Source organism: Halichoerus grypus, chromosome 5 (assembly GCF_964656455.1).
Source record: "Halichoerus grypus chromosome 5, mHalGry1.hap1.1, whole genome shotgun sequence".
NCBI classification, from domain to species: Eukaryota; Metazoa; Chordata; class Mammalia; order Carnivora; family Phocidae; genus Halichoerus; species Halichoerus grypus.
In genome coordinates this window covers 34,034,268-34,058,630 of record NC_135716.1, presented here as the reverse complement: position 1 = coordinate 34,058,630, position 24,363 = coordinate 34,034,268, and the positions used below count along the sequence as shown (strand labels likewise).

General features: G+C 46.2%; 1 long non-coding RNA gene across 1 annotated transcript in view; it reads left to right on the top strand.

The window, feature by feature from the left end:
• The first annotated feature begins 6,406 nt into the window (after positions 1-6,406).
• The window catches only part of LOC118553154 (uncharacterized), a 43,075-nt gene continuing 25,118 nt past the window's right edge, over positions 6,407-24,363 (top strand). The window contains exons 1-2 of the long non-coding RNA XR_013447753.1: positions 6,407-6,485; positions 14,395-14,556. This is a non-coding gene — a long non-coding RNA (uncharacterized LOC118553154). The remainder of the gene's footprint in view (positions 6,486-14,394; positions 14,557-24,363) is intronic.

Sequence of the window (24,363 nt, the reverse complement as noted above, 5' to 3'; positions counted from 1 at the left end):
AAACTAGACAAGAAGGGAAGAGACTGACCTCAAAGAGATAAAGACTGTTTTCCTTTGAGCTAAAGGACCCAAGATCTCTGTGTTTTGTTTCTCTCTTGGAAGACACTCTCTGGAAGAGCTCATTCCAGCCCTGGAGAAGGTCACGCATACTGGCACTCCTTGTTGTAGTAACTTTCTGTGAACTCCCTTTGGAAGACAAGATCCTGCTTAATATTGGCCAAAGACACCTGGGTTTGTTGTTGTTTGTTTTGTTTTGTTTTGCAAGAGTGGGTTTAACAAGCACTTTAGAGTCTGGTTACCCTGGTGCCAAAAACAAATCCTAATACCTCCCGCTTCTGGCTCAATTGTCCCCAGCCCTTGCATGTCATCCAGTTAGGACACAGAGAACAAGAGAGGGACTGACTTCCCCCTTCCTGTGGGTGGGTTCCATTAGAGTTTTTCCCAGATCAGCCAACAACAGAGCCCAGCATCTGGGACCCTACCGCATGCGCGCAAGCGCACTGTCCTCACTCCCACCCCCCATTCAAATTACTTCACAAAACAGCCACAATTAGCTGCCTGGGGCAAGTGGGGCCCCACAATCTGGACAGCTGGAATAGTTTGGCACAAACTGTTTTGTAATTTTATTTCTTTTTATGTCTATTTTTTTTGGTTTGTAATTTTAGATACACCTGCACCCCACTCAGATTTCAACACATTCGTAATTATCTTCCTCCTAAAACCTGGAGCCCAGGAAGAAGGAGGGAGCAGGGAGGGGTAGGGAGTCAGAAGAGCAGCTGCAGGGCCTAGCTGTGCTTGCCTCTGCGGGCTAATAATAGCTCCCAGTTATGTGGCACCAGCCATGCCAGGGATGCGCTAAGCACGGCTCACTTGTCTCCTGTAATCCTCACGGCAGCTCTGGAAGGCGCAGGTGGTCCCCATCTTGATGATGGGGAGACTAAGGCTCTGAGAGATGGAGTGATCGGCCTCAACTCATGTAGCCAGGAAGTCCTGAAAGCAGGTTTGAACTGTCCCGATTCCGCACTTTGAAGCATCGGGCTGTACGCCTGCTTGAAGCGGCTGAATTTAACAGGAGTGGGTGCCAGGAAGTGCCAGTTGAGCCAGGAGGGGAGCCATTGCCAAAATGCCAAACCGAGAGGAGTTTGAAACCTGAGAATTGGCAGTTTACTCCTGGGAAACCACAGGGCCAGTGGAGGTGTTTCTGGGACACCAAGTGGGGACCCCCACAGCAGCGCCCGCATGCCTGACTAGAAGCCCACCCTCGGCCTGACACTAACCCACTTTGCAAACTGCAGAGGTACAGAGAGCCATGGGAAGGGTTTACAACTTATTTTAATGTAATCTCACAGCTAAGGGCTGGTGGAAAAAAAAATAAGCTGATGTTGCTTAAGTCATATGCAAGTATAAACTGGTCTTCTTCCAAGAGATTTTGAATGAGATGAATGTCCCTTCCCTGGATACTTCCCAATAGCTAGCCCCAAAAAAGCCCCGGCGAGGCTTCTTCATCCTTCTTCCCCTCAGCTTCCTAGCCCCACCCCACTGGCTGCAGGTGTCTCTGTGTGATAATGAGGGTGTCCGCTCCAGTGAGTGCCAACACCGACGCAAGGCACCAAGCTATCTTCTCCTTCGCCACCCAGCCTAACGTGCTGCTTGGTGGGCCTGGGGTCACCCTCTCCGTCTGTCTGTCTTTGATAGGTACATTGCTCTTCCATTACCTGTGTTTGTGTCCTGGTTGATGAATCCAGAGCGTTACATGTATTTTTAAGAGGATGCTTACTATATGCCAGGCACTGTTCTGAGTCCTATACCTGTATTAGTTGGCATGAAGTGGGCAGTACTGTTGTCCCCATCTTACAGGTGGTAATAGTTGAGGCCCTGAGAGGTTCAGCGCCTTGCCCCTGTCACACAGCTGATGTGTGGCGGAGCCAGGGTAGGAATTGAGGCCTCCTGACTCTAGTACTCACACCCTTAGCTGCTCTGCGTAGCGCCCTCGGCCCGAGCCAGGTGTTCATTCATGCGTCTCTTCCTGGGCGCCCCACTGGCCCTTGGCTGCAATAGCGCAAGATACCACATTCCCAGGTGAACGCCGTGGTATTTTGGGTAGTCCAGGGAAATATCACAGGGTGTTGTCAGCGCTCTCTGCAGGGCGGCTCTGAGTGATTCCCCTTCCCCTGGGACAAACGCTTCTCCTGCGGGCACTGTGACTCAGTTTCTAATGTTATTGACTCTGATGCCGGACACCATTGGCCGCATCATTACCTATTTGTAGAACATGCAGTCAGCCATCCGGGAAAGACACACAGGAGAACATCAGAGGAGGAACAATGTGTGGGGTCACTCACGGGAATGTGCCAATTGCAGAACTTAAGAGGCACCTTGGATGCAGTGAGGATAATAATAGCTAATGCTTATGAAGCCCTCACAACGCGCCATCCCTGGTCTAAGCACATTCCAGGAAGTATCTCATTTAATCCTCGCCGCAGCCCTCTGATGTGGATCCTATTATTATCCCCCTTTGGCAGATGAAAAAAATGAGACACAGAGAAGTGATTTCCCAAGATCACAGGGCTCGTAAAAAGGGGATCCAGCATTCAAACGCGGCCAGTGGCTTCCAAGACGGAGCTTAAACATGGTGCTACACCTGATGCCCCTTTCTTAACCGCAGCTAATGTTTGGGGGAGATGGGGACTTTCACCCATCTTATAATAGCTGCACTGTCAGCCTTGAATGAATGAGGCCCCAGAAACAAAGTGAAAAGAAAGCGTGACCTAAAATAACATGTGACTCCCAGTTGGGGAACAGGGTTGGGAGGGGAGAAGTTGGGGCAGGATATCCCCAGGTGGGCACTGGGAGGAGGAATCAGAAGAGGCTTTCTTAGTCAACATCTGAGGCAGCAGGGGAAATGGGGAGGGACAACCCTGGGGTCTTTCCCTTGACCATCTGAGTTCTGGTCATCCTTGCCCTCCTTCCTTGGCCTCACTGGGCTCTCATTCTTGCCACCTGTTGCTGTTGGTTCCTTGCCCCCATTTCTTAGGCGCTGACAGGAAGGGATTGAATCTCCCAGCTGGCAACATAGTTTTCATTTTAGCATTCAGAAGGCTGGGCATCACCACTTTGGTGGCTACTGATTATAACATTACTGCTTTCTTTTGAATGGAGTTTAAAAATTATCTCTGCAAATCATATATCTGATAAGGGATTAATATCCAGAATATATAAGGAACTCCTACAACTCAACAAGAAAAAAAATTACCTCGGGACGCCTAGGTGGCTCAGTCGGTTAAGCGGCTGCCTTCGGCCCAGGTCATGATCCCAAGGTCCTGGGATCGAGTCCCACATCGGGCTCCTTGCTCAGCAGGGAACCTGCTTCTCCCTCTCTCTCCCTCTGCTTGTGCTCTCTCTGTCAAATAAATAAAATCTTAAAAAAAAAAAAAAAAGAAAAAAATTACCTCACTAAAACATGAGGCAAGAAGGCGCGTGGGTGGCTCAGTCGGTTAAGCGTCTGCCTTCGGCTCAGGTCATGATCCCGGAGTCCTGGGATCGAGCCCCACATATGTCCGGCTCCCTGCTCAGTAGGGAGTCTGCTTCTCCCTCTTCCTCTGCCGCTCCTCCCTCATGCTCTCTCTCTCAAATAAATAAATAAAAATCTTAAAAAAAAAAAACAAAAAACATGAAGCAAGGACTTGAACAGACATTTCTCCAAAGAAGATCTACAAATGGCCAGTAAGCACATGAAAAAGCTGCTCATCATTACTAGTCATTAGGCAAATGTAAATTGAAACTACAAAACCCATTAGGAAGGCTATTACAAAAAAAAAAAAAAAGGGAAACAAATGTTGGTAAGGGTGCAGAGAAAGTGGAACTCTCTCTTGTGTATTGTTCATGGGAATGTAAATTGGTGGAGCTGCTGTAGGTATATACCCCAAAAGAATGAACAGCAAGGACTCAGATACTCATACACCGTTGTTCATAGCAGCATTATTCACAATAGCCAAAAGGTGGAAGCCACCCAAATGTCTATCAGTGGGTGAACAGAGGAACAAAATGTGGTATATCCATACAATGACATATTATTCAGCCATAAAAAGGAATGACGGTCTGGTACCTGATACAACGTGGATGAACGTTGAAAATATTATGCTAAGTGAAATAAGCCAAACACAAAAGGACAAATACTGTATGACTGCACTTGTAGGAGGTACCTAGAAGAGGCAAATTCATAGAGAGAGGAAGTAGAATAGAGGTTGTCAGGAGCTGGAGGCGGGGTGGGGGGGGATGAGACATTTAGTAGAGACAAAGCTTCTGTTTAGGATAACGAGCAAATTGTGGAAATGGACAGTGGCTATGCAACATTGTAAATGTACTTAATGCCATTGAAGTTTACTCCCTAAATGGTTACAATGGTAAATTCTGTATATTTTACCAGAGTGAAAAAAAAATCACAAAAAAGTGTTATGCAAAAAGTTTTGTGGAGTTTAGTCTTTGAGCAGTTTATAATTCCATTAACATTCACCTCCCCTACCCTACAGAGAGGAGTACCATGTGAAAACCACACTTGGCGCTCTAAGCTGGAACTAAAAACACCCCTACTCTACTCCTTGGAGTTCCCCCAAAGTGACTCTGTCCACACATGGTTGCTATTGGACCCTACCTGTTGCTACACTATCACTATGCTGTTACTAAGGAATGTGACATGTCCTGACTTCCAAAGCATTCACGTAGTGCATAAAACCACTCTGTGCTCCTTGGTATCAGGCCACATCTCCCTCAAGTACCTAATCATTAAGGGAAAAAAAAAAAGTAAGCTAAGGATTTATCTGGCTACAATTTAAACTCCAGCCATTGTTTAGTCAGGGACAGAGCCAATCGTAGTGTTTAAACTTCATTATTATTTAGACAGGGACAGAGCCAAGTTTACAGAATTCTGCAAGGCAAGCTTAACCTTAGGATACCTTCAGCAGTTGCTCTCTGTAGCCAACCCTGAGGATTTCATTTGGAGCAAACCGTTCATCCATTTCCAACCCAATTTTCTTCTATATATTGGAAGTATAAAGATGAATAGAAAAGTACAGCATAGGGAAGATATTCAATAATATTGTAATAACATTGTATGGTGGGGGCACCTGGCTGGCTCAGTCAGGAGAGCATGCAACTCTCAAACTCGGGGTGGTCCATTTGAGCCCCATGTTGGGTGTAAACATTACTTAAAATCTTTGAAAAATATATAATGTTGTGGGATGCCTGGGTGGCTCAGACAGTTGAGCATCTGCCTTTGGCTCAGGTCATGATCCCAGGGTCCTGGGATCGAGCCCCACGTCGGGCTCCCTGCTCAGCGGGGAGCCTGCTTCTCCCTCTCCCTCTGCCTGCCGCTCCCCCTGCCTGTGCTCTCTCGCTCTCTCTCTGACATACATAAAATCTTTAAAATATATATATATATAATGTTATATGGTGACAGATGGTAACTACACTTATCACGGTGAGCATTGAGTAATGTGTAGAACTGTCAAATCACTATGTTGTACACCTGAAACTAGTATAACATTGTGTGTAAACTATACTTCAATAATAAAAAAAATTTAAGATGAATAAGGCATGACTCCTGCTCTTATGAGGCTGAGAGTCTAATAAAACTGTAGAAATAGTGCTAAAAGTTAATAGGCGTGTGTCCAAAGTGTTGTGGGGTGATGGGTCAGGGTTGGGGGTGGAAGAGGGGACACCATGGATCACAAAGAAGATGGTATTTGAGCCAAATCCGGACGAAGGAATGGAGCTTTCCAGGGTGACAAAACACGAAGGGGGACTTCAGAGTGAAGGAATGGCATGTGCAAAGCCACAAAACACGGCCAGATGGGCCATTCAGAAAACCACCAGCAGGCACGTGTGGGTAGAGCAAGGTGAGGGGGAGAGTGGCAAGATCCTGGAAGGATGTGGAAGGAATTTCGAGGTTATCATATGCTCAGTGGGCAACCACAAAGGACTTTAAGCATGGAGGGAGCCTGGAGGGGTGCAATCAGGTTTTCATTTCCAAAAAGAAATTTAAAGTTTGGGGGATGGACTTGAGGGATTAGAAGCTTGGCACAAGGAGGCCAGTTGGAAGGCTGTCAGAGTAATGAAGGTGAGAGAGAAAGCAAGCCCAGATTGAAGAGCAAGTTCAGAAGTAGCAGAGACAAGATAATAACTGTAACTATTTTAATAGATGGAGGTCCAAAATGAGGCCACATTTTTCTTTGCATCTTGGACTTCTATTATATCGAGGTGGAGCCTGGCATAGGAACTAGGTCTGTAACTGCTACACCCCCTCCTTCCTCTTCTCACCCTGGCTCAACCTCCCTCAATCATCTGGTTTTTATTTACTGCTTTTAATTTATTCTATTTTATTTTTTTTTACTCAGTTTCACAGATGCTTCAAAAATCAAGAAAGTAGAAGAAGACCATGAAGTCTCACCTGTTCCCCATGCACTCAATTCTCCCCCAACCCACAAAAGGTAACCACGTTTCTAGTTCCTTAGGTATCCTTCCAGAGACATTTTTAAATGTATATCCGAGAAAACAGGATGATACTTTCTTCCCTTTCTCATCTTATTTCTTTTCCTTCTTGAGGTTCCTTCTCAGGGTAAGTTTAAGAAATCCTAAGGGAGATCATTCAGTCTTAAGGAGTCAGTCCTGGCTATGATTATATCTACTGATAAGCCCTTCTCCTCTGCAGCACCTGAAGGTATAAGAGCCCCAAGGCAGAAAGGCATCCAGCAGGGCGAGGCCTTATCTCATCAGGAGACCCCTTCCATTCCTGGACCTACTGCAGTAATTGAGGGATGCATGCTGGTCAGCACCGGGCAGTCGAGGTGAGACCATGAACACAGTGGGAAGCACAGGCTTCACTGAGGACCCACGGTCTCAGGCTGCGGACAGAGGAGCCCTGCATTATGCTTGGATATGACTGCTCCACAGCCAAGGGGACCCACATTCTCAGTGACCGTTAGCCATTTTCCCTGGGCCCACCCGTGAGGTCAAGTGGCTAGACCACAGGGGACCAGCTCTGGGCACTGCTCCCACAGTTAGCTTTCCAAAAGAGAACCCCTACTCAGGGGCACTGCTGGCTGTTCTTTCCTGCCAGCCGACCTCAGCCCAAGCCACCTCGGGCTGCACCCTGAGTCCAGCAAGGATATCACATTTACTTTGAAAGTAAAAGAAGAGGCTGGGGGCACCTGGGTGGCTCAGTCAGTTAAGTGTCCAGCTCTTGATTTTGGCTCTGTGCTGGGCTTGGGACCTGCTTAAGATTCTCCCTCTCCCTCTGCCCCTCCCCCTGAAATAAAGAGGAGGCTATAGGTCTTACTGTTTCCTTCCAGAAAGTTCTTGCAGGTTGCAAGGAGGAGCACCACTTGAAAGGAGCACCACCTCATTTCACACACAAAAGCAGCTCAGCCCCAAGGACTTAGGGACACGAGCGGTTTTTGATTTCACATGCTTGGGGCTGAGTTCTTTTCAGAGTATAAAGTGGGTAAGTTTGTGATCATAAAGGAGGAAGACTGAGTTTGGGGAGGGCCAGGGAGGTGAAATCAGTTCTGAACATGTTGGGTTTATCCCTGTGACCTCTCAGCCTCCTATCATAAACATAAATCCTGGCTTTAATGGGGTTTCAAAGCTGCCCACCTGCAAATTTTCTCAAGTCTATACCTTTCATGGTTAACTTTAAGCTTCTCCTGGATGTTCTTAACTAAGAAAGTCATATTCTGGAACTTATTTATACACGATGTGCAAAACAATACACTGTACAATGCTCACGGGATACAACTGGATACCCACCAGATATAAGAGAGCTTTAGTAATTTCACACAGATGTTTAAATGCCAGTGAGAAGGGCACAGCTGCGTAGAGCATGAACTTAGACCTACCAGAGGCTACTGTCATGGCGCATATACAATCAGCATTCAGTAACTCAGCTTCAGTATTACTAATAGCTAACACTTGTAAGTACGCACTAGGTGCCAGAAATTGGTCTCATCATTTTACATGCCCTGTCCCTAGGAGGAAGGTATTATTACTGCAGCTGTTTTTACTGTTAACTGTATTTTGCACAATTGACAGATGAGAAAACGGAGGCCGGTAGAAGTTAAGTGACTTGCTTTTCATCAGTCACTCTGTTAGGATGTCAGTTCGGCTCCTAACAACGCCCAAAGTAACAATGGCTTAGAAGTTTAATTCTCTCTTATGTTAGTCTCATCATGAGCAGTCCAGGGCTGAGAAGGCAGCTCGACCTTGTCGGGGCGGCAGACCTCTTTCATGTAGCTCTGCCTTCCTTAGGGGCTATGTGATTCCGCTTTGTCAAGGATGGAGCAATATCTCTTCCCTATTTGCAACAGAGGAGGAAAGGAAAAGGAGGATCCAGCCCGCCCCTTTAAGGGCGTGACCTGAGGTTGTGTTCAGATCCCATTGGCCAGAATGTCATCACATGACCATGCATAGTTGCAAAGCATGCTAGGAAATGTAGTAGTTATTCTTGAAGGTCGCATGTCCAGTTAAAATTCAGGGGAAAGGGGGAGAATAGATACTGGAGGACAAATAGTGATCTCTACCACAGTCAGAAGTAGAACTGGGATTTAAAGCCAGCATTTTGACTTCCAAGCCAGAACTCTTAACCATTATGCTCATCATACTGTTGTCTAAGAAAAATTAAATGAGGGTCAGGAGTTGGTTTGGTCTGAGACTTTTTTTTTTTTAAATAGATTGAAAAGTCCTACCTTTATTGAAAATTTCATAGCATTGATCAGATATTTCTTTTTTTAATTTAATTTAATTTTATTATATTATGTTAGTCACCATACATTACATCATTAGTTTTTGATGTAGTGATCCATGATTCATTGTTTTTGTATAACACCCAGTGCTCCATGCATGTCCGCAATAGCCAAACTGTGGGAAGAGCTGAGATGCCCTTCAACAGATGAATGGATAGAGACTTTTTAAAAAATATTCTGCTTTGTGTATGTGCACGAGGATGCACAAGTGTGAGTGTGCACACATGATACTGCTTGTAACTCTTCCAGTGAAAACGTTTTTCAATATGGTGTCCATTGAAGGGGAGTCAGGTAATGTTTCCTTTCACTCGGTCCTTATAGACTTTCCATTGTTAGTTTCCTTCCTTCCTTCCTTCCTTCCTTCCTTCCTTCCTTCCTTCCTTCCTCCCTTCCTTCCTCCCTCCGTCTTCCTTCCTTCCTCTCTCTCTCTTTCTTTCTTGGCATTTGCCAAATGCCTCACACTCTGTGATGCTTGGTATATTATGCCATCATCAGTTTAATGATTTTCTCTGCCACTGTAGGATTGGGCTTAGAAATCACTCTCCACAAATGAAAATTCCCAATCTTTCATTAGCAAGTGGGGCAAGCTAGGGTAATTTTTAAAAATACTTAGTGTGGGAACTTTCAAAATTAAGATATGTCAAACCTCATGAATTTGCCACAATTCTGTAATTTTCATTAAAAGACCAGTTTTATTCATTCCCAAGTGCTCTATTTTAGGATTACCTTAGCAGGTACTATTGAAATCAGGAAGCTTCATAATGGCGCATGCGTGTCTAACTGCACTCCGATGCCTCTTTGTTTTCTCACCCCCGGTAAAAGCAACTTTGTCTGAACCTCTCAGGACACTTGAGGCATGTTTTACAAAACCAATTTTAAGTAAGTATTAATTCAATGGAGCCTTCCTGGTGTGGTTCTTTCAGCTGTGCAGAATGCCACAGCAATGAGGAAATTGTTTGTTTCAGAGCAGGAGATGCCGATGCAATGACAGACACTTTCATAAGTCATGTAGCTGGTGGCTGTTCAATCTACATTTCCTGACATTCATAATGGCCCGTTAGCCACTGGACGTGAGCAGACAGTTAGTTAATACTCGGGCCTTCATTTTCATAGTGTGTTTAACAATACAGAGTGCTTTTAAATAATTATTTCATCTAATCTTAACAATAACTCCATGAGATCGGCAGGGACATCTTGGCAACATAAGAACATCCTAAACGTCATTCTCACAAGACAAAGGCCTACTCTTCCTACTTTAGAACACGGGTACTCCCTAGTAAGTAGAAAGCACACTTAAATTATATTCTTTTTTCTTTCTTTCTTTCTTTCTTTCTTTCTTTCTTTCTTTCTTTCTTTCTTTCTTTCTTTCTCTCTCTCTCTCTCTCTTTCTTTCTCTCTTTCTTCCGGTGGAGATGCTGGGGATCAAATCTGGGTCCTCATACAATTAAATTATGTTATTTTCAACAAATATTCATTGAGCCCATCCTGTGGGCCAGGGTGCTGTGAAATGTTGGGATGCCACAGATGAACAAGACGCAGTTGCTTCTCTCAAGGAATTCCACCTGTCAGGGGAGAGACGAGAACACCACTCTCTATCATCTGATGCTAAAAGTGCCGTAATCCATGTCTTCTGGGGAAGGAGGGTGGGGGAGAGAAGGATTCAGAGAATCGGAGGGGACGTTTTTGCTGAGTCCTGAAGTGTAAGTAGGGTTCTGCCTGGCAAGGAAGTGTAGGGAGGACATTCTAGGGAGTGGTCACAGCATGTGTGGGGGACAGAGGCATGGACTATGTGATTTCAGGAAATGGAGAGAAGTGGGTGGCTAGAGCATGGGGGTGGGAGGAGGGATGCATTTGGTTAGGTATATGGTGGAGGGCCTTGTTTACCAGAACTACCTGGTCTGGATTAGTCCTGCAAATCCGGAAGGTGGTGAAGAGTAGATCTAGTTGGGTGTAAGTCCAGACTCCAAGGGCTTGCTGACTTGGGGAAGTTATTTAACCATCAGCTGTAAAATGGAGGTGATACTCATACTTATGGGTTAGTTTTGAGTATTAATGACTTGGGTATGTTAAAGTGCTTAGCACATAGTAAGTGTTGAATAACTGTTAACTACCATCCAGCTAGTATTTCCTTACCTGTTTTGAATCAGACTTCCTTGAGAATGGATGAATCATCTCCCTACACACAATATTTTGGGTATAATTTAATGGAGTTCACAGATCCCCTGAAACCGGATCCTGAGTTTAAAATCCTGCTATAAGATATAGGGAGTCATCTGAAGTTTTAAAACAGAAGAGAGATGATTTTTTTAGAGGGAAATACTAGATATTAGAGAGGGGAACCATCTGTGGTTCACAAATCTGACTGCATACTATAATCAGCTGTGGAGCTTTTTAGAAATACCAGTGCTCAAACTTCACCCCTCAGACATTCTGGTTTAATTAGTCTAGGTGGGCCTGGGTGTCAGGATTTTTAAAATCTTCCAGGTGATTCTAATGTGTAGCCAGCTTTGAGAACCACGGGGTTAGGCTACTGTTGGTCAGCTGGAGAAAAGGAAATAACAGCAGAGTAGGAACAGAAAAGAATAAAGCAGGAAGATTCCAGAAACATTTTGGAGATAGAATCTACAAGGCTGGGTGACCAATTAGATGTAGTGGGAAAGGAGGGTGTGAGGTCACTCCACGAACACAGACAGAAGGGGAAGAGGTGTTAGTGTTCTGTTTATTGCTTATTGCCTTTTCTTTAATATGTAGGAGATCGGCGTGAGCCAGGGGAAAAAAAAAATGGACTTACTATACGTTCTTAAGTGCAAACTGTGGCTCTAGTTTTTTTTTTTTTTAAGATTTTATTTATTTATTTGACAGAGAGAGAGATAGCAAGAGCAGGAACACAAGCAGGGGGAATGGGAGAGGGAGAAGCAGGCTTCCCACCAAGCAGGGACCTGATGTGGGACTCGATCCCAAGACCCTGGGATCATGACCTGAGCCGAAGGCAGATGCTTAACGACTGAGCCACCCAGGCGCCCTGTGGCTCTAGGTTTTGCTTTGGATATCTCTGACATGCCTGGGGAACATGGAAATGTCAAACAGGCAGCTGCAAATACCAGTGTCATCAGCCATCAGTTCATGGCCAAGTGATTGTGGAAAGGTATGGCTGAGATCATCCAGGAGAGGGCAGAGAAGGAGACCAGACCACCAGTGGTAGGACTCAGAGGGTCCTGGACTCCAAGGCCACACTGGGGGAGAGGGAAGCATTTGTGTGGAATGGTAGAGGCGAGAGTTTCCAGAAGGAGGGGGTGATCATTGTGTGAAATGCCGCACAGACACTGCTGAGCCAAGGACCTAAAGGAGCAGGCCCTGTGTTTGAGAGGAGGTGGCCGTGGCTTCGGAGACAGTGGCAGGGACAGAAGCCAAATTCCAGGGGGTGCAGACGAGAAAGAAAGTGAGGAAGCATGAGCATCGGTGTAGGAAGTTTGGGGTAAAAGCAATGAAAGCAGTAGCTGCAGGGGAGGAAGGGTGGAGGAACAGAGCTTTATTTTAGGTTGGAGTGGCATTATTGTAGTCTGAGGGGAAGGAGCCAGGCCAGAGGAAGCCATCAAAAATGCAGACGAGGGAGGAGACCTCCCTGGAGCCAGGGTTCAGCTCAGAGGCTCAGGGCTCACAAACACCGGGTGAGGAATTAATTGCTCTTGGAGAGAGGAGTAGGGATGCTTGTTCTTCGAGGTGAAAGTGAAGAAGTTTCCAAAATGGTGTAGGCCTTCTATCTGAGAAGCCATCCATGGTCATTTCTGAATCCCTAGTCTCCTTTCCAGGCCCAATCCCAGAACTCAGTCTGTTTCTTTCTCTCCTCAAATGCTGCCACCATTCCAGGACTTGAGGCTGGCTGGAGAGGGAGCTGTAATGGCTGGGGTTTCCACCTTCTTCACTTTCCCAGAAGAAAAGCATTTGGAGCTGATGGTTGATCACGATGTGTGAAGAACCTAGCTGCGGTTAAGGTTACAGGATCTCACGGCGTCCTTCCCTCACTTTCACTGGTTCTTCTTTTCCTTTTCCAGAGGGTGCTGTCCTCTGCAGTCTGGGTCTCTCATCCTGCACCTTGCTTCCAGCTGCGTGGCCTGCCCACAGATTCCCCTGCCCTTCCTGACTCTCTACATGCTGGATGCCCAGGGCTCTGACCTATGCTCCTTCTCCCCAAGTACACACTCTCCCCAGGCCACCTCCTCCCGTGCTGTCACTTTAAATCACATGCCAGGCCTGACCTCTCACCCCAACACCAGAACTCACCACCTCACGACTGACATTTCCACATGCCCACAGTAGAAGTCTGGATTGCCACCCCCCATCTGCTCCTGCGCACGTTCTCCACTTCTCAGTGTATGCCCGAGGTATTGGTTCCTCGGTTGCTTAACCAGAACCCCAAAGTCACCCTTGATTCTCCTCTTTCCTGCAATCCATTACTAAGTCCTGTGGACTCTAGTTCCAAAATATGCTGAAATCTGTCCACTTCTCCCCTCTTCCATCTAGTCCAACACCGCTCGCTGTGTGATTTGCAGACCCACAGCGTCAGCACCCCCTGGGAGCTGGTTAGAAATGCAAAAAGCTTAGAGTCCTCTCCAGAATCAGAAACACAGGGTTTGGGATCCCCCAGAGGATTCTGAAGCCCTAAAGCTTGAGAAGCACTACTCTGGTCCAAGCCTTCATGGTCTCCGCCGGTCCAAGCCACTTCGATAGCCTCCAGCTGGTCTCCATATTTGCTCCCTTGCCCCACTATTAGCTGCTGTCCTCCTAGCAGCCAAAGGGATTGTTTCTAAAATCAATTAAATCAGATTATGTCACACACATACACATGCTCGCATCCCCCACAGCAGTTTTTTTTTTTTTTAAAGATTTTATTTATTTGATAGAGTTAGTGAGAGCAGGAACACAAGCACGGGGAGTGGGAGAGGGAGAAGCAGGCCCTCGCTGAGCAGGGAGCCTGATGCGGGGCCCGATCCCAGGACCCTGGGATCATGACCTGAGCCGAAGGCAGATGCTTAACGACTGAGCCACCCAGGCGCCCCCCCCACAGCAGTTTTAAGACTTCATAGCTTCCCACTGGGCGTAGCACAATCCAGGTTCTCTTTTCGGCTCCTCAGAGCCCTGAGGCGAGTTCTGGCCACATCTCTCACAGACCCTCCCGGCTCCCTTTCCCTGGGCTCCCAGGTACACTGGCCTCTCCCTTCAGCCAACCCGCTCAGCCTGTTCCCGACTTGGGACCTTTGCACTGGCTGTTCCTCGGCCTGCAGTTCTCTCCGCCTGAACGGCAATAGCTGCTTCCCTCACGTCATTTGCTTCTCAGTGTACCTGCCGCCTCCTCTAGAGAGGCCCTCACCAACTAACCGGCCCAAAGAAGCCCCCCTTTTCCAAATTACAAGGTTTTAGCCCTCTGCGTAGTACTGATTACTACCAGTTTTTTTCTTGTTTATTTATTGCCCAATGTAATATAAGTTTTATGAGAACAGGAACCTGGTTTGTCTTGTTCACTGCCGTGTCTGAGTGCCTGGCACATAATAGATGTTCAATAAATGTTTGCCGAACGAACGTCACGTCTTCCTTACTTTAGGCCTGCGGTTGCTATCCGTGAGCTGATGTCCACTCAGATGCTCGATTACTCCTCTCACATGGCTGCATTTCTGGGGGGCCCGAGCCCGTGTGATAGTGTGGTCCCTGAAGAGCACATCTCGAAAGGAGGCTAGAGCCTGAGAAGCAGTAACCTCAAAAGGAGGTAAGAGCATGAGAGAACATTAGCCGGCGACTTTTGTGGAATTTCAGGGAGTTTGGAATCTGGGAGCTGATGCCTGAGGGCCTCTGTTTCTGTGGTGTGGTTGTTGAGCAGTGGGTATAGTTGCCTTGTTTCTATGAACATGGACTTTGTGGTCAGGAAAGCCTGGGTTCAAACCCTGGCACTGCCGTATATTGCTCTGAGACCCTGACCAATACTTCCACTCTCTATACCTCAGTTTCCCCATTTGTGAATTGGGGATAGTAATAATACCTACAACAACAGACCTGTTGGGGCGCCTGGGTGGCTCCATCGATTAAGTGCCTTCGGCTCAGGTCACGATCCCAGGGTCCTGGGATCGAGCCCCGCATCGGGCTCCCTGCTCAGCAGAGAGCCTCCTTCTCTCTCTCCCTCTGCTGCTCCCCCTGCTTGTGTGCTCTCTCTCTCTGTCAAATAAATAAATAAAATCTTAAAAAAACAACAACAAAACAGCCAACAACAGAACTGTTGAGAGGTGTAAATGAGATGCCTGTAATGTATTAGGCAGATGGTAAGCCGCCCCATAAGTGTTAGCTATTATTATTGTGGCGGTTGTGGTGGTTGTTTCATACCAAGAGGGGAAAAATATGAATAGCACTGAGAACTTAAAAAAAAAGAAGAAGAAGAAGAAAGGAAGGAAGGGAAGAGAAAGGGAAGAAAAAGTATAGCCATACTCAAAATAAGAAAAATGCAAGCTAGAGGTACATGGAGATGGCATTCGTCACCTTCCAAATTGGCAAAGCCTAGAAAGTCGGCTAACACTGTCGATGGAGATATAAGGAGGCAGGCAGGAGAGTGAAGTGGTACAACCAGCTTCCTGGAGAGAACATTGGCAATAGCTAACGAAATTACACACGAGCATTCCCATTGGCCCAGCTAATCCCCTTCTAGGAATTTATGCTACTGATACCTGGGCACACATGCAAAATGATGTATGTAAAGGTTATTCATTACAGCACTGTTTGAGTGTCAAAATATTGGAAGCCACCTATATGTCTGTGAGCAGGGAAATGGTTAAACAAATCATGGGGTATCTATATCATGTAACCAATAAAATAAGAAGGTTCCTTCATGCACTCATGTGGAACACTCTCCAAAATAGATTGTTAGGCGAAAAAAGCAAGGTGTAAGATCCAATGTATAGTTGGAAATAGCAAAAAGCAGACAGCAGGGGGGAAATGTACATGTTTATGTATTCTTTTGTCTAACCAGAACTCTGAATGCCCAATGCCTCTAACTGATGACTAGTTTTAGCAATGGTGAATTTCGCTTAATGGTGAATCTGCCTTAATGTCAGAAGGAAATCATTGGTAACAAAGATACTAAATATCCAGACATTCTTTGGGTTCTGTGCTTGATGGTGTAATAGTTGGCTTGCAAAGAGATGCCCACAAGCAGATAATAAACTGTGCCTGTGGGAATGTATATCAGCTTGCAGAGAATGTTCTGAATTTCTCCTAAGTTTTTGAAAACAAATTTTTCTTTCTTGCATTTCTTTCTTTCTAGCCTTAAAAACAAATAGCATGTATCCAGAAGTTTTCTAGCATTATCGTTTTAACTGGGTTCTTTTGGAAAGAAGCAAGCAAGAAAGGGAATATACATTTCTTTACATTTCTTTGGCATTCCTTTTAGCTAGCGATTTTCTGCGAGAACCTGAGAGCTTAAAGGAAGGTGAAGTCAGCTTTCCAAAGGGTGCCACCTCTCCATTTTGAGAGTTTATGTACATGACAGCCCCCACCCCACTCCTGCCAAACTGCCCAGCTCTGCCAACTTCCTTACCACATGTTGTCAAGCCTTATGCATTCTTTTTTAAATTCTTTTTCATTTTAAGAGATTTTATTTTTAAGTAATCTCTACACTCAACATGGGACTTGAACCTACAACCCCAAGATCAAGAGCTGCATGCTCTACCAGCTGAGCCAGCCAGGAGCCCCCAGCCTATTCTTTGCCTTGCCTCTGACTTCTAAACCCTTGACTCCTGGCAAGTCGGGTCGTTCTGCATCTACTACCTAAGACTCAGGGGATATAGATGGGTGTTGATTGATACTAATTAGTTGATTATTTAATTCCATGAACATGGACTGAGTTCCTCCTATGTATCTCATGCCCTATCAAGTGCTAGAAACTAAGAAAGGAGTCAGAAACGATTCTGATAGTTTTACCAGATAGCTCACAGTCATTTGGGGAGACAGAACGATAACACAGCATGAGAAGTGCACGAGTGATAGATATGTAAGCACCAGGAAGGTGCGCCTAGCCCAGTTTTGGTGGGAGAGGAGTGTTAGGGAGGGGTTCCAGGGGAAGCGAGGTCTGAGAGGAATCTTGAAGGACAAGTGGAAGTTAACCTGAGGAAGGCACGAGGGGAGGAGGCCCTGGAGAGTGAGGGCTTGAGCACCGGAGGCGAGGCCTGGACTGAGGGGGAGCCTTCCATGGTGATGGCGGTGGTACAGTTTCACAAGAGCAAAGGCTTGAAGGTAAGAGCGTGCGTGCGTGCGTGCGTGCAGCACTCAGTTTAACTAGGGCCTGATGACGTGCGTGCGCAGCAGGATGGGGCAAGAGATGAGGGAATAGAGTGTTTCAGGAAGGAGGAAGTAACCAGTAATGTCAAATGCAACAGAGGGCCATTGACTAACAAGTAGTAAGTCACGGGTGACCTTTTCAGAGAAGTATCTCAGGAGCAGTAAGTCCTGAGCCAGGTTCTGGTACACTGAAGAATGAAAGGGAGAATGTAGGACTCCGATAATAGTTAACATTGACCACTTTCTGTATGACGAGGTTCTGCATTGACATGTTGATTCTCACAACAGCCTGAGAGGTAGATAGTATCCATAGCCTTATTTTACAGAGGAGGAAACTGAGGCACAGGAAGGTGAAGCAAAATGTCCTATAGTTACAAATGGCAGAACTGGGAACTAAGATTTCCAGAATCTAAACTCTTGACCACAAAGAAGCTGGAATTCCAGAAATGAGGCAGTTGCCAGAGAGCAACATGAGGCCAAGGTTATTAATTTTTATTATTTTTTTAAGGGTGCTGGAGCTTGGAGAACGTTTATAGACTGAAAGAAAGGTGCCTGGAGACATGGAGAGAGTGATGATTAATAGAGCAAGGTCCAGGAAGATAAGGCTGAACCCTGGATGTGGCAAGAAGAATGTCACTGGTAACCCTCGAGACTGCAATTTTTGCAGCGTGGGGGGTGGGGAGGAATCCAGATGGAAGCAGAGAGGAGAGCAAGGCCTTAACAGCTGCTCTTAGAGCAGAAGGGGTGGGGATGGCTGTGGGTAGGATGGAAACAGCCAGGCCGCAGAAACAGCAGAAAGGCACACGAGGGTGTGACTCACACAGATCTGTGTTTTGGAAAATGGAAAGTTCAGAAGCTGAGAGGCCAGGGCTTAGGGTGATTGCCCTGTCCCAAGGAACATCCATGCTTTGAACTAGAAACAATACTTAAATTGACCTCGGCTGGATCCCCGAAGGCAGACTGACCTTTTCCATCCTCAAACTTCTTTGCAAGAGTGGACACTTAATTCTAATTAATTATTTATGACCCTTATTATTAGCCAAAACGTGCTGGTTTGGCGATTGGCATTTAACAATTCTGAGTTATGTTCTGATGATGATAACTTCTTGCTAACCGTGATCATTATGTTGTATTGAGCTGTGCGTGTGTGTGTTTAGCCCTGCGAAAGGCATCAGCCTCCGGACCTTTATACCGAGCGTGCGTGAGGCTGGACCATTCCGTGACTTGCCTGACCTCTATGTCACAGCTAGCATATAAACCCACATCCGTTAGACTCTAAGACCAATAGCTCGGCCACCAGGCGAACATACCTGTAATCCAAACTTTCCATCAGATTTCTTTTTGAGGAGGAATTTCCGGTTCTCGTTGCCTCGCCGGAGGCGCAAGGAGGAATTTCAGATGAAGGGCTTGTAAGACTCTCCAAGAAAACAGGATATAGCTGCTGTTTTATACTGTCTTTGCTTCAAAATACATAAAATGCCTTATTTTTAAAATTTAAGAATTTTTTATTAGGCAAAATTCAAATGTGTATTTCAGATAAATAACCAGCACCCAGAATTAACGGTCACGTGTTGCTACGTTTCCCCCTGGATTTTCTATAGGCCTATACAGCGTGTATATGTATATGTGTGTGCAGATATATTTCTTTACATAAAGAACACCATTGTGAACGTATGCACACATAAAAATATAGTTTTCAACACCATTTTTGATACTTGCCTTGAAATACTTTTCTAACCCACTTACCTATGCCACAGCATGCTTGGGAAGATAAATGATCATGAATAAGAATATTTTGCAATTTACTTGATAGATGCTAGGAGGAAGTCTGTTCAGATTTTTTATAATTTGTATTGGAGTGCCTCACTCTTCTATATAGATTGGAGGGTGATAGAGGTATAGGGGTTAAGCATACAGACTTTCAGAAGCCAGACTGTCTGGGCTGAATGCCAGCTCCCAGTTTCCCCATTTATTAGCTGCGTGACCTTGAGCAACTTGCTTATCCTCTCAGTGCCTCAGTTTCCTGATCTGTATAAAGGGGAATCATAGTATCTAAATGAGTTAGCCCATGTAACATGCTTAGAACAATGCCAGGCCCTCGTAACATTCAATCAATGTTTGTGTTTCAAAGTACATTCATCTGTATTATGTAAACATTCAAGCTGGTGAGTCATTTAATCCAAAAACCCAGAGTCCGTTTGACACAGCTGAGGCAGATGTAGACGTTTTTCCAGTTGATTCCTGTGGTGGGGTCCGGGAATCTGTATTTTTACAAACCTCTCCAAGTGAGTGAGTCTTAGGACCAGCCGGGTTCATAAGCCACGGGTCTAGAACCCTGGACACAGTTGGACAGAAGTTGGATGGTGGGCGAGACCAGAAAGATTCAGAACAGTGAGTTTGAGATGGCCCCACCCAGACACACAGTGGCCCTTTGTTACGAGCATGGCGGCGTGATGTGATATTTAAAGCTGGAACTTTGTCAGCTGAAAACCAGTTGAGATAAAGAGGGCCAAAGTAATGAAAAGGTGGAAGAAACCTGTAGACAGAGTAGGTTTCTTTCTGGAGTTAATCAGTACTTTATTTTAGGGATATTTTTTCTACTTTTGGTTCCTTTTGGTTTTGTCTAGCTTATTTTAAAAAAGTATTCAGACATACATTTTGCCCTTCTTATGATATGGCTAAGGTTTATTTAGTATGTGGTGGGCACTGTGCTAGCGGTTTTTAGGCTTTATTTCATGTAACCTTCCAGTTAGCTGTAGGAGATTTGTACCATTGTTCCCATTGTACAAATGAAAAAAAACTAGAATTGGGGGGGAAGTTAAATAACTTGCACAAGGTGCAATATCCATTCTCTCTTTCTTCTTCAGTAAACAAGGCCAGTTTTATTTGGGGTGGTAATGCGCCCAGTGAAAAAAACTGCAAATGAGAGTACTGTGTGGGTCCTCTGGGAAGGTTCTTTAAAGGGTATTAACTCTGCCATGAGGTCCTTCTTCATCCCTTCTTCCTGATGCCTGGAATGCAGACATGGTGATAGGAGCTTCAGTAGCCATCTTGTACTTTGAGGCTATAAATTACGTATTAGATGGTAGTGGAGAAAGAAGGAATTTCGGTCCTTGATGACTTTGGAACTGCTACATCTGCCCTGGGCTGCCTAGCTCTAACATGTATGAGAGATAAATAAACTTCTATCTTGTTCAAGTTTCTTTTATCAACCAACAAACACAATCCTAACTATAATAATAGCTCATGCTTACAGTGTGCTTTATCAAAGCACGTATGCCAGACACTTTTCTAAGTTGTTTCTATATATTGACTAACTTTGTCCTCGCAACAACCTAAAATGTAGGTGCTGTTGTTATTCCCATTTTGCAAATGTGGAAATTGAAGCAAAGAGAGATTCAGTGACTTGCCCAAGGTCACCCAGATAGAAGTGGCAGAGCCAACAACACACAGCTAATAGGAATTAGATGTGGGAGTAGAACGCAGGTCTGTCTGACACCAAATCCATGTAACAATTGTATTATCCTTATAGCAACTGTAACTGTATGGTCTCTTTCATACTCAGCATGAATATGGCGCACGTGGTGGTTTTCCTTACCCCAATTTTACCTTCTACTTTAATTGACAAAATGGAGGACCACTAGCTATGGCCATTAGAAGGAGACCCATGGTTTCTCCAAAAGATCAAAACAGACTTATTAGGACCCACCTAAGTTCCCTTACTCCTTAGTAAAACCTCCAAAAGAAATGTCATGGATGGATTCCAAAAAGTTAATTACTTTAAAAAGCATTCATGGAATCCGATTTGCCGTTGCTTCCATTACAAAATTGTTTTGCTTCTTTCATCATCAAATAGAACTCCATCATAAACAGAATTGAGCTATCCATCCACCCGATCATTCATTCAACAAACATTCAGCACCTGTTCTGCGCCAGGCACTCTCCCCTGAGCTGGGATACTGCAGCAATGACAGACAAAGTAGAATTCACATTCTGCAGAAAGCGAGGCAGAAAATGAACAAACTAACAAATACACACACAAGAAAATATCAGGGGCAAACCTGTGAGGAAGAGGAAGGAAGTGGTAGAGGCTCCTTTAGGAAGGTTTCACTGAGGAGGAGATATTTGAGCTGAGACTTGATAGTGAAAAGGAAGTGCCTTGGAAAGATCAGGGAGGGGCCTTCCAGACTGAGGGAACAGTGATGCCCTGGGGTCGGAACGAGTGTGGCATGTTCAAAGGCCATGAAAGAAGGCCCATGTGATGGGAACATGAGCAAGGGAGAATGGCATGGGGTGAGGTCCAAAAGTCTGATGGGCCCCATCATGCCAGCCGTGAAGGCCCAGTTAGGGGATTTTGCTCTAAGTGGCGGGGGAAGCTATTGAAGGGTTTTAGGCAGCATGGCAGACGTTTGTCACTCTGGCTGGCCAGCATGCCAGCGCTCTTCTTATTTGTGATAATCACAAAAGTAATGGAAGGCAGGGTCCCAATTCTCGCTATGGAAGCCAAGGCTTAGAAGGGACATTTAGAACAAGGCCAATCTGATGCCCCACTGTGGGACTTTGCATCATGAGGGTGTGTCTCAAAGATGCAAGGCCAGTTAGAAATTATTAGGGTGGCCACTGTGCAGTCAGGAGTGCACAGGGATGCGTGCACAGGGGCAGCGGAGTCCGGCATATGGTGATCAATGGCCACCGGCTCCTGGCTGCCCTAAGCGTCCTGTGGAAGGCAAGCAGGGACTGCATCCTCAGCAAACCATTCCAGGAGCTTCACCGTGCATGCCTTCCTCTGTACTTTGGTCTCCAGTCTTTCTCTGGAAGTCAGCCAGCGCTGCTTGCGCTGTTGGAAGCCAAGCACCTTGACTAGCACAGCCGGGAGGGATGCAATCTGAGGCGCCTTTTCAAAGGATAACTGGCTGCCAAGGGGGAAACGGCTTAAAAGGTGTATCAGCCAAGCGCCAATCAGAAACAAATCACAGTAGGTATTTCAAACAGAGGGGCTTTACTATAAAGAATTGCTTTCACAGGCCTTAGAAGGCTGAAAGTAAAAGGAAGAGTACAAGAAAAAAGGAAGAGGGTAATAAGCCAGGGATTGGTAACGGCATGAAGCAGCTCCTACCTCCTAAGGCTGGAGAACAGGTTGTGTGACCCGGACCTAGGAGCCTGGAGGAGGGGCTTCCTAGAGCTGGTGCTGGGATCTCGGAGGGAAGCCCTACCCTGCTCAGACCTCTGAGGAGGGGCTGCTGTCTGGCTGGGGCTCTCACCAAAGGACTGTGGCTCTGCAGATTCTCAGACCTCTCAGGGGCGCTGCTCAGCAGGTGAGGGAGTGGGCAGGCCCGGCCCCTGGGGTACCAAGTCCCTGGAAGCTGGGGCCAGTTACATGCTGCCGCTGGAGCAACAACTGAGAAACGGGAAGTGAAAAACAGGAACGAAGTTCCTTCTCCCTTCTTCCTTCTCCCTTCTCTCCGCTCTTCTTTCTCCTTCGAATGCTTCACATTGCCTAACCCAGCAGGAGGCCGGCTAGCTACGAGGGGTGGGGAGATGAAGTTTGCATCATCCCAAATCCCTATTACAGAGCAGAGCTTAGAAGGGGATCTCGGAGACCACAGATAAATACCCGGCGCTCGGGAGCAATCAAGGCCAGTTAGGAGGCCACTGCAGCCACCTGGGACAGAGATGGTGGCATGGACTCGGGTACCAGCAGTGGAGATGGCAAGCAGTAGGACAGGAAGGCGGCAGCCTTGGGCACAAAGCCGCAGTTCCTGGTGCAACAGTTGCTGTTATTAAAGGCCCTATCGCGGGCTCTGTTCTCCTGGCCAGTGGGGGCCTCGGTAGCGCAGGCTTGTCACACAGCCACGGCCACCACGCGCACCAGGCTGCGCACGCCCAGGGCCCGCAGCGCACGCGCGAGGTGGCCCTGAGACCCCGGAGCAGGCGGCCCTCCAGGAGCTGAGACCCTGCAAGGGCGCATGAAACCCGTGCTGTGGCTGGAGCAGCCCGAGAGTGTCACCACTCCCGTAGTGCTCAGGCCCTTCCTACTCCAAGGAAGTGACCCAGTATTTGAAGAAGTTACTATATTCAAATGACTACTGTTATCAGGAGCTTTGATATGTATGAATACCGGCTGGAACAGCATGCCATCCATGCCGAAGCATCAGGCACTCCTTTCAATAGTGGCTCACTCTTCCCCTCGCCATATGACAGTTTCTTGAGGGTCAAACATGTTCATATTTAAGTGGTCATTATTAAAAGAAAAAAAATGGCAAGAATTGATTTGAGATTAGTGATAGAATAGATAAGAATTTTCTCTGAGGGGCGCCTGGGTGGCTCAGTCCTTAAGCGTCTGCCTTCGGCTCGGGTCATGATCCCAGGGTCCTGGGATCAGATCGAGCACCGCATCGGGCTCTCTGCTGGGGGGCGGGAAGCCTACTTCTCCCTCTCCCACTCCCCCTGCTTGTGCTCTCTCTCTCTCTCTCTCTCTCTCGCTATCTCTCTGTCAAATAAATAAAATCTTAAAAAAAAAAAGAATTTCCTCTGAGAGCTTAGGGATGAATTTAATATTAATATTCTCAAGACAGTTACTGGATACCTGCTCTATGACAGGGTAAGAGCGCAACGAGGGGTGGAGAAGCACCCAGAAACTCAAGCAGAGGGAAGCTGTTAGCTCTAAGCCTGTTGGGGCAGGGGAGGCAGCTGCAGTCAAGGAAGAGGGGACACCAGCAGGACCTAAGCCTCCCCTGGGAGAGTCAATGCCCTGCCCAGCCTTTGTCTCTTCTGAGTCTCAATCTTCTGCTCTACCTCCCAACAGAAACCAGAGGCTCAGGGAGTCCCCGTACTGGGCTGGGCAGAGACCAGCCTTCCAGGCACAGGGCAGGAGAGGCAATGGATCTATAGGAAAATATTCAACAGTACCTTATAAGCAATGAATTTTTTCTCCACTTACTACACTATATTTGTACAGCCCTTGAACTGTCTAAGGTAGTTTCAAATGAGTTGTTTCATTTTATACTCAAAAGTATGTGATGGTTAATTTTATATGTCAATTCGACTGGATCACAGGGTGTCCGGACATTTGGTCAAACATTATTCTGGATGCTTCTGTGAGGATGTTTCTGGATGAGATTAACATTTGAATCCATAGACTGAGTAAAGCAAATTGCTCTCTCTACTGTGGATGGGACCTCATCTAATCTGTTGAAGGCCTGAATAGAACAAAAGGGCTGACTTTTCCTTAACTAAGTCTTCTGCCTGACTG